We start from the raw sequence: 10,288 nt of genomic DNA, 5'->3' as shown, positions 1-10,288 counted from the left end.
ATGGGGCGGGCATGATGGATAGAAGTGAGGGCTAGTTCATGCATGTACTGATTTAGGGTTTAGGGTTCATCAAAACCTCCCGCCGCAGCGCCTCCTCTACGGACTAGGGCATGATTTACAGAACTAGCGTTGCTTTGGGCATGATGCATTGTACTAAACCTAACACACGATGTTTTGCAGTTCTGTGAGTTAGACGTGTTGACATGGACGAAGAATCCGCATTCGGGAGGGACGAGAATGGTACTGATAAGGTGACTAAGACCGATAACGATAATTTGAACGAAGATGATGACAGCAGCGACAACGATTCTGTCTTGTCATATGATATCTTACCTCCAGAGGATTTTGATAATAATGAACATGGCGCAAATAGCGACAACGTAAGTGGCGTATATTTTGTTTTTATTTTTGAATTTGCAAAGTATGGCATGGCTAACTATATATCTTTGTGTACAAATTTACATGAAGATGTGGATGTTGACAATGTGCAACATAGTTGGCAGGAATCATTTGCAGATAACTTGAGCCAGGTTAGTTGTTAGATGTTGTACATCGATCAATAGTATGATTTAAATGATAGTAATTGACATATATATTTTCAAATGAATGTTGTAGGAGGAGTCAGATGGTCCTGTACTTGATCACAACGAGGGAGAGATTGATATTGAGGAGGCTCAAAGGGAGTAGAAGATGCTTGAGACACATTGGAAGGTCATGGCTATGACCTTTCGGTCGCAAGGGGATGCATACATATTCTACAACAATCACGCCAGAGAGCACGGGTTTAGTATCAGGAAACAGAAGGTGAAACGAGGTGCTTCGGGAATGATACGGTACCGGCGGTTTCTTTGCTCCAGGGCAAGGAGAAGGCAGAGCAAATTCATAACCATGGAGGGCCGCAAGCGCAGGCTTAGACCGGAGACTCGTTGCGACTGCGGTGCACATATGGTGGTGAAGCTGGACAGAGAACATGGCGTTTGGTTCGTCGCATCATTCATGGATGATCACAACCACGCGATGGCTCGGCCCGACGAGGTTTGTTTTTTGTGGTCACACAGACGGATTGGAGATGGCCAGAGGGCGGAGATATTGGCGATGGAAGCGGCCGTGATAAGAAAGCATATTATAATGGACAACTTCATCAACAGATACGGTTCGTACGATAAGTGCGGGCTTATCAGGAGGGACATTTACAATCTTTGTTGCAGAGAAAAAAATGAAGCTCATTGCAAAGGGTGATGCAGAGACGGCAGTTGGCATTATGAGGAGCAGGAAGGAGAAGGAACCTGAGTTTTTTTTTTGAGTATGTGCGTGACAAGGAAGGGCGATTGAAGAGTATGTTCTGGTGCGATGCACAGTCGCGGAGGGACTATCAGGACTACGGAGATGTGGTCGTGTTTGATAGCACGTATAAGATGACAAGATACGGTATGCCGTTCGTCCCCTTTGTCGGAGTTAACAACCACCGTTGCACCACAGTGTTTGGTTGTGCCATCATTGCTGACGAGACGGAAGGGACATACGTGTGGCTGCTGTAGACATTTATGAAGGCAAACTGTCAGGTGAAGCCAAAGTCAATAATCACAGACGGTGACGCTGCAATGATCCGGGCTATTCGGACTGTCCTTTCAGATGTTTTCCATCGTCTTTGCTCCTGGCATATCGAGAAAAATATGCAAAGGCACCTGCATTACAAGTCACTGGATGAGTTCAGATCGCTCCTGTACTATGCCACCTCTCAAGCAAACTTTGAGCAGAGATGGAAAGCTTTCTATGATAAGTGGAAGACAGATAGAACCGAAGAGTGGCTTGACAGGATGTACAGGAAAAGGAGACTTTGGGCAGCTTCATATCTTTCAGTGGTTTTTTCCTTGGTATGCGAAGTAACCAGAGGAGTGAAAGCCTCAACTCCTGCCTTCACCTTCACCTGGACTACGGTATGACAATTGTTGATTTGATGGTGCATTATGAGAACTGTATAGTTCGCCTGCATGAGAACGAGGCGTACGATGACTGCGAGGCATTCCAGAAGGAACCACCGTCGGTTACTGAATATAAGGCCCTTGAGGAGCATGCCGCCAAAGTATTCACACCTGCTAATTTCTACATCCTGCAAGATGATTTGCATAAGATGGGTCAGCTGGAGATATTTGAGACGCTCGTGGGAATTGGGCGTCAAACATTCATGGTGACATGGAAGGATAACCACAAGTTCAGGTACAATGTTGTTTATGAACCAGGTAACTCAGAACAAACTATTACATGCAGTTGTCTTAGGATGGTTCGGAAAGGGCTGCCATGCAAACACATTCTGTTTGTTCTCCATCATCTGAACTTAACTGAAATACCAAAGTGTTGTGTCATGCATCGGTTGTCCAAACATGCGAGAGATGGGTTGCCTGTGCAGCGGAAGAGTGATATGTTTGGATGGGGTTGGTCAGGGCCATTAGAGAGAGAACGGTATAGTGCAATACTAAGAATACTAGGCCTGTAAGGGTTCGATTTTTCTGGTTTTTTTGAACCTTTTTTTACTGCTGCTATAGAATTGACGCGTGTGACAGGGTGTTCCATTCCCTTGGTTTGCCACGTTCTACCCGCACCGCTTTGACCATCTACCAGTCAAACTTGTCTGGAGTAGAAATCTCAGGAGTAGGAAGCGTACGACGCGTGGATTGGCTTCGGTCTCTCTCCACCACCTGTCCTCTTTGACTCTCTCTCGAGATATTTCGCCTGGTCTCTCGAAGGATCCCGTAAAGCCCGTTCCACCGCTTGGCCGCTGTTTGGCTCTATAAAAACGCCCCACTCCATGTGCGTCTTCCATCTCGGCTGCGCCATAATCCCGGCTCCTTCTCTCCCGACGCCCCTCCCGTTGAATACAGCGTGAGCTCTGCCCTGTTGATGTCCGATCCAGCGCCGCCGATTTCTCCATGGAGTGCATGGGGTTCTATCCTAGGTCGCTCGCCGGTCACGGGCTCTCCCTGCCCTGTGCGACTCCTCCGCAGTGTGGTCATCCTCCCGCGCGAGCGCGGGTGTGCCGCCGTCGTCGAGATGAACCGCGCCGCCTTCGGTCGCTGGTGCGTTCCCCCGCTAATAAGGTTGATGGCTTTCTCCCCCTGCCTCTTTCCTACTCATCTCCCAATTTTCCCCTTTCCTTGCAGCCGCAGCAGGTATGCATTAGGAGCGGGCGCCTCTTTTTACCACGGGAATCAAATGCTGCTGGCCCCTGATCTGGATGACCAGACCTGCAGCCAACTCTTGATATGGAAGCATGAATAGTGCAGGAGCTAGCAAAGCTGCCGCTCGCCGTATGGAACACCAGTACCACCGTGGGAAGGTGGAAGCACAAATAGAAGCTGCTCTTTCTTCCTGGCCGAGTATGGATCAAGCGTCTCGGTCATTAGCTTGGCAGCTATGCAACATGCCGTCTCGCCAGCACAACTTCAACCCATCTGCACAGGTTCAGCGACGCCCCCCTTCCCATGTCCTCTCGATGGCAGGATTACCTCGATCTCTGGTGCAGCCGTGGCGTTCTGGTTCTTCTTTCTCGCTTGCAGAAGATAAGCTTTCTAAGCACAAGACTCTTCAGCTTACTGAAAACTTTCTTACCCACAAAACTTCTTGCTGATATCTAAAAACGAACTGATAGGACAACTTCATAATCTTACACGTTTATAGCTTAGGACCTGCTATTTGTCTCACTTCATTCATCTGCATGTGAGTTGCATTTGGGTCTCCTGAGAGCCAATTAATGAATGCATAGGCTTTCATTTCGATTCCCACTGACTAATGTTTCTTGGCATGTGTTTCTTTTCTCTTATTGGCTGGTTGCATGACAATTGGTCTTAGTGACTTTCTTTCGTTTAAGTTTGATTTAGTATTTGTAGGGATACATCTGTATGAGGAGTTTCGTCATTAATTGCTGGTTTGGTTCAGAAAAAATTATGACAAGTGTGCATGCGACAATGGGTGGATTATGCAGGATTTTTTGTTTTGTTTTGTTTTATTTATTGCTAATGAGGACTGTTGATTGCTGCTATTGACCCGGGTAGTGACAACACTCGTGCATGGTTGTGAGCTATGCAGTAGTATATGTGTATTCTCAGTGTATGTAAGCAGCTGCATGTTGAACACTCGGTCTGTAGTCGGAGCAGCTAATTTCTGAATGTAAAAAAATGCAGTGTCATTCTTTCTAAGAGTAAATTAGTACTTTGTAACAATGCCACTAGACTCCCTTGAACTATGGGTGATCTGTTCTGTTCTGTTGAACTAGAGTAAATATTTTTGATTTAAGAGTAACACTGATCTGTTCCAGTTATTACTGAATTTAGGAACTTTTGGTCTAAGGTACAGAGTGACGCCGATATGTTTCAGTTATTCCTGAATTTAGGAACAATTTTGTATGTCCCTGTTGTTGATAAAACAAGGCCTGGTATAGTGGTATGTTTCAATACATTCCAATATTTCACATGGTGCTCCTGTACTATTGGTGCAAGATACTGATGATAACTTCAGGCTTATGCGTCGCTATATTTTTTTTGACGTTGTGCACTGAAGAAAAATTGATGAACTTTCTATAGCCAAGAGTATACTTGCTTCAGGACTAAAATTTGACGGATTGTATCCTTTTTCCTTTGCACTCAAGGACCAAGACACAGGGTCTGAGTGGTAACATGAGAGCAAATGTGCTAACTGAAGCACATGTATGCAATACCAATCTGTATTTGTATATGACAAGCATTGACATGAAACAGGCACCTAACAAAACACAGATTACTATTATTGCTCCTCTATTACCTTTTGGGCTGCTCAAATGTAGTTGGTTTTCACTGATCTCAATTTCAACTGCGAAGATGCAAGTAGTGTGCATTGTGCACTGTATCCACTTAACACCTGCAACGAATCAATCGATTGATCATAGAACTGTATGGGCCAAAAGGTACCTCAGTAAACAAGTAGAAATTTTCTTCAACCGGCTTCTCCTCGAAGTTCTCCACCTTTTTCCTTGGGTACGACTCCATGTCTTGAAAAAAACAGCAGAATCGACACAATAACTTCGATCTGGAAGATGGAATGTGTTTGCTCAGATCGATGGAGGATCCTGATCTTTCTGAGACACAGGACGGTTTCCTTGGTACAATAGGTCCTTCATCGGACTCCCTTGCTCCATGGTCAGAGGCACTGGGACTGGGTCGCCACGAGCTGATTCAGGGCAAGCCATTGGTTAGCTCAGGCTACAAACTCACGGCGCGCGGGAGGGGGATGGGGCTGGCTGACCTCGGTGTTCGCGGCGGCGGTTGAGCAGGACCTGGTGGTACTCCGACTTGAGGTCTCCGGCGGCAGCCATTGGGGCTCCGGTGGTGGATTTGGAAGTCTGGAGGAGTGGCAGCCGAGCCCCACACTCACGAGGCGTTTCTTTCAGTGGCCGCTCACTGCGGCACGTGGCCAGCAGCGGAGTCACACGTGTGGCTGGAGCGCTGGTGGGGGCCATGAGGCATGCAATACCTTTTTCATAGATTAGTCACAGCTTCGTGATTGTTCTTGCCTACACATAATATGATTACGTGTATGCGTTGCAACGTTTCCGCCTAATTCATTGTTTCTCGATCATGTCGCCCTAGAGATTGTGAGTTTTGTAACTAAAAACTATGGATTAATTATTTTTTCCTCAAAAACACAATTATGTGTGTTTGGCATCCTTGTTTACTGGTTTGGCATAACAAGTTTTTAACTCTGTTATAGTTTTCCTAGAGAATATTACTATTGTGTTGCGTGTGAAGTCTCTAAAAAAATAGGATGGGTTTTATAAAATTAAATTAAATTATAATAGCTCATGAGAACGGTTTTTCCTAGCTGGGGCTACACGGTACCCCTTATCTCAGCCTTTCAATCATGCCCATGTTTCATTGAGATATGTGCACACAGCAGTTGGCGTCAGACGCTTAATCCTTAATCATCGGCATGTGAGGGAACTGTTCATGATATGACGTCGCATGTGCCTCTGACTCTCTCGTTTCTTCCCGTACCTGCAACTCTTCTCTCTCTCTTCCTCTATGCTCTCTTTCATGCTACTCTCTCTTCTCTTACTTATTTTAAACTCATGTCATGAACAGTACAACATCCACATCCTGGCAGTCACACCTTTTCATGAGAGAGTAGTGAGAGAGGGACGCTGAAGAGAGAGAGTATGCTTGTGCATGCATGTCAGACCCTGTGAGAGAGATAGAGCTTCTCTTGTGCATGCGCATGCAGAAATATTTTATGAGGGAGGGGGGAGGGAAAGAAATGTCCAGCAGATGTCGCATGTGCATGCAGAGTATTTTATGAGAGGATGAGACAGGACGTGAGAAGAGAAAGCAATGTCCAGCAGAGATTACTGTTCATGCTGAGAGAGTGAGACAGCTACAGTCTGCTAATTGTCTGACCCTACCGCTGAGCATTGCACATATCTCGAAGTGTACCGACGCTGGAGATAGTGGGTACCGTGTAGCTCGGGCTAGGAAGGAACTTTGCGATAGCTCATTGGCAATTAAATTGGTAGTTGTGCATGTATGAAAGGAGGGATTTTTGCACCTTTGGGCTGGTTTGTGCGATTAGATATTGGATGCATAATATTTCAGTTGTATTTTACTCGTGCACATGTGAAAGGTAATTTTGCATGGATGCATCAATTTATCAAAGTGGACATTCTTTGTTAGTAAAATCCATAGTGATCCCTCCATTAGCTATATCTGGAGTATATTTTTCTGCAGGCCGATGAGACCCCAACCAAGTAAACAAGATGATAAGCCCTCTCACGAGAAAACCAAGAAACAACAGGAAGAAATATGTTGTCGTACGATATCATGGAAAGTCTCTCCTTGACAAACATGAACCTGAAGTTAATGTAAAATTCAGTGGAATATCATAGTACAAGTTTTGGTAGCTTTAAAGAGTGATCAACTTGATGAGGTAAATCTCGCTTCCCCACCAAAATGGCTAAAACTCTAGGGGATCATCAATCATGATGCACTCAACATGATGACCAACAATTACCTTGATCATCTACGCTTGAAACAAGCCCGCGAAAGACAAAAGGAATTGGCCTCTACTCCACCACTACATCCCTGAAACCGGTTCTATGTATCACAATATAAAGACTCTATCTAGATACTACTATAGCAAAACTATTCTCCCACTCACTATAAAGATACACACATACACAATGTACAACGAGTTTTGAAAAACTCAATTAAAACATATCACACACGAATTAATAGGGCGCGGCGTGCCGCCGCGCACTACCTGCTAGTAACCATTAAAACCGCAGAAGCTGCTCATGTTGCAGCAAATGATCCCTTCTTGTACAACGAGTTGATGAAGTGTCTGGACAACATAATAGCGCAGAAAAAGATTTCAGAGGAGGAACTTATAGGAAGTAGAAGGTATGCTATGCTTAAGAAGGAGGCAAGTCAAGCGCAACAAGTTGAGCCTGGTATTGGTGATCCTCAGAAAGTTTTGACGAAGGGTGCACCTAAGAAGGGGCGGTCGAAGGGTGGCCCCGACGTTACAAAGAATGGTAGGCCAAAAGATTTTTCAGAGAAGAAAACTGGTCCTTTGTGCAGTCTGTGTAGTCTCCCAGGTCATAACAAGGCTACATGTAGTCTGAACGAGAAGTGAGTTGCTACCTTTTTGTTTTGTTATATGTTGCCAATTTGATTTCACCGACTATATTTTCTCACCCAATTTTTTTATATTTTGCATGCATGCGATCATGTACCCCCAGGGCAACGAGCTTCTTTTCTGTCTACCGGAGGGGGGTTCCCGACTACTTTTTTTTTGACTCCGCCAAATGGCACGAAACTTTTTCCGCACGTTGGCATCACCCTCGACAGCACCCACGCCAGTTTGCATATTTTTCCGACGCTCGATGCATTTCCTAGGATTTTCCCTGTGTTAATGCCGTAAAACACTGGCCAGACGTGACGCAACGTTCGTTTTGTGTCCGTTTGCGTTCCAACCTTGCGTGGGGCCCTACGTAGGCCGTGCCCGCATGTCCGCCCACTTTGGTGCAATTGCATGCATGCGATCACGTAGACATAGTGCAACCAGCTCCGGTTCGTTCTGCCGGAGGGGGGGGGGGTTCCCAACTACGTTTCTTTTTCACTCCGCCGAATGGCACGAAACTTTTTCCACACGTTTCCATCACCCTCGACAGCACCCACGCCAATTTTCATATTTTTCCGGCGCTCGATGCATTTCCTAGGATTTTCCCGGTGAAAATGGCCAGAAACATTCGCCGAACGTGACATAACGTTCGTTTTGTGTCAGTTTTCGTTCCAACCTTGCGTGGGGCCCTATGTCGGTGGTTGGGCTTTTTTTAAGTAACTTCAATTTTTTGCGGTATTTCATGTGTTGGTTGCGTGCAGTGCATTGTTCGTGTTAGGTGCACCCTGTGGTGTACCCTCGTGTTTGCGTGCATGGCGCATGCACATGCGCTTGGTGCCGTTAGGTGCACCCCATGGTGTATGCATGTGTTTGCATGCATGGCACATGCATATGTGTGCGCTGTCGTCGGTGGTGCATGCTTTCGATACATGTCAGTGGTGTGGGGCTTTTTATTGATTCCGTGAGGGCTCAACTTATCACCGGGCGTCTACTATTCGATGACCTGTTTATTATACAACCATTCCATTACTCATTGAAGCAACATAATTTCGTTCATATTTAGGATATTTTACATTCGAACGAAATTTTACATGAAAAAAGATTAACACTAAAACAAATCTAACTACTCCTCCTCGCTACTCAGAAGATCAACCACTACGGTCTGGCCGCCGTCTTCACCGCCGTCTTCGCCGCCGTCTGAGTCATCGGAACTGCCCAAGTATCCGAAAAATTCCTCCGCGGTAGCCGACTCCTGCGCTAGTGTATCGGTCGAGTCCCTAATCGCCTGCCAGTATCCCGGCTCATCTGCCGGGTCCCTCGGGTCAACAATATCCGCCGACGGCATCCAACCGGTCTCCGACGTGGAGTTTCGGATCGCGCGGATCGAACCCGGCGACTCCAACGGGTCGCCCTCCTCTTGCATCGCCGCCAGTTCCGGCGGGATCTGAAACTCAGGGGCGCCTGATGGAGCAGCGGGCGCGGCGGCGGGATTAGCCGGGGCGCCTGCGCGAGCGCGCCGACCGGCACGGGCCTGCACAACCGGGACGGCGGGGGGCGCGAGGGGCGCGTTTGGAGCGTCCGCGCGGATGCCCCGAGACTTGTAGAAGCTGACCACGGTGTCGAAGTCGCGGCCTTGCCAAAAGTTCAGGCGACCTTCGGGGTTCCATGGACCGGGTTGTGCCGGCTCAGGCGTGGCATAGCCTGTGCTCGTCACGTGCCAGTCGTGTGCTAGGCGACACGGCGGCGGCACGGGGATGCTGTGCTGGTAGATATCCACGGTCTGCGGCCCGGTGAGGCTAGAGGGCCACAGACCGCCGGGCGCGGCGCCGCGTCCACCACCGCTGCCGACGCGTCCACCGCCGCTGCCGCCGCCTCCACCGCCGCCTCCCGCCCGACGACTGCTCCCTGCGCCTCCACTGCCACCTCCCCAACCGAACCAACGCCGGCCAAAACATCCACGCCCACGAGGCATCACGCCGGAGAGAGTTGCACCGCCGGAGATCGATCGGACATTGCGGGGTGGGGGCGGTTTCTAAGAGGAGAGGCGGGGTCGGGACGGTTTCTAAGAGGAGAGGCGGGGTCGGGGTGGTTTCTGTGAGGCGAGCGCGGGTCAGGAGCGAGGCACTTTATGGGGAGGGAGAGACGCGTCGGGGGCGTTGGACGGGCGCGGCGAACGAGAGACGTCGGTGCACGCGGCAGCGGGGCAGGCGATGCGTGGAGTCCGACGTGAGGCGAGGCGAGGCGGCAGGCGGGCAGCGGGGCAGACGATGCGTGGAGTCCGACGCGAGGCGAGGCGAGGCGGCAGCTGGCAGGCGGGCAGCAGGCAAGGGTTGCGTGGAGTCCAACGCAAGGCGAGGCGGCAGCCGGCAGCGCGGCAGCGGGGCAGGCGGGCAGCGCGGCAGCCGACAGCGCCTCAGCGGGGGAAGCGGCACGATAACAGCGCCGTGCATGCATGCACGCCCGCAGCGCAATGGAAGCGGCACGATAACAACGCCATGCATGCTCGCCCGCGGTGTAATTGACGCTATGTCAATCCCGAAAAAAATAACCCGATGTATTTGTATACGTATACGCCGCGGCCGGGCGGGCGGGCGGGTGGGCACTTCTAAAAAATATGCCCATCATGCCCCTCGTTACGAAGGGG

At 48.9% G+C, this 10,288-nt stretch overlaps 1 long non-coding RNA gene across 1 annotated transcript; it reads left to right on the top strand.

Annotated features, from left to right (window-relative positions):
* The first annotated feature begins 2,504 nt into the window (after positions 1 to 2,504).
* On the top strand, positions 2,505 to 3,614 carry LOC123107769 (uncharacterized). The gene is made up of 2 exons (XR_006451747.1): positions 2,505 to 3,074; positions 3,159 to 3,614. It is a non-coding gene; the product is annotated as an uncharacterized lncRNA (long non-coding RNA).
* Positions 3,615 to 10,288: the final 6,674 nt, after the last annotated feature.

This window comes from Triticum aestivum, chromosome 5A (genome assembly GCF_018294505.1).
Source record: "Triticum aestivum cultivar Chinese Spring chromosome 5A, IWGSC CS RefSeq v2.1, whole genome shotgun sequence".
Taxonomy (NCBI): Eukaryota; Viridiplantae; Streptophyta; class Magnoliopsida; order Poales; family Poaceae; genus Triticum; species Triticum aestivum.
This window is presented reverse-complemented; position numbering and strand designations above follow the sequence as displayed.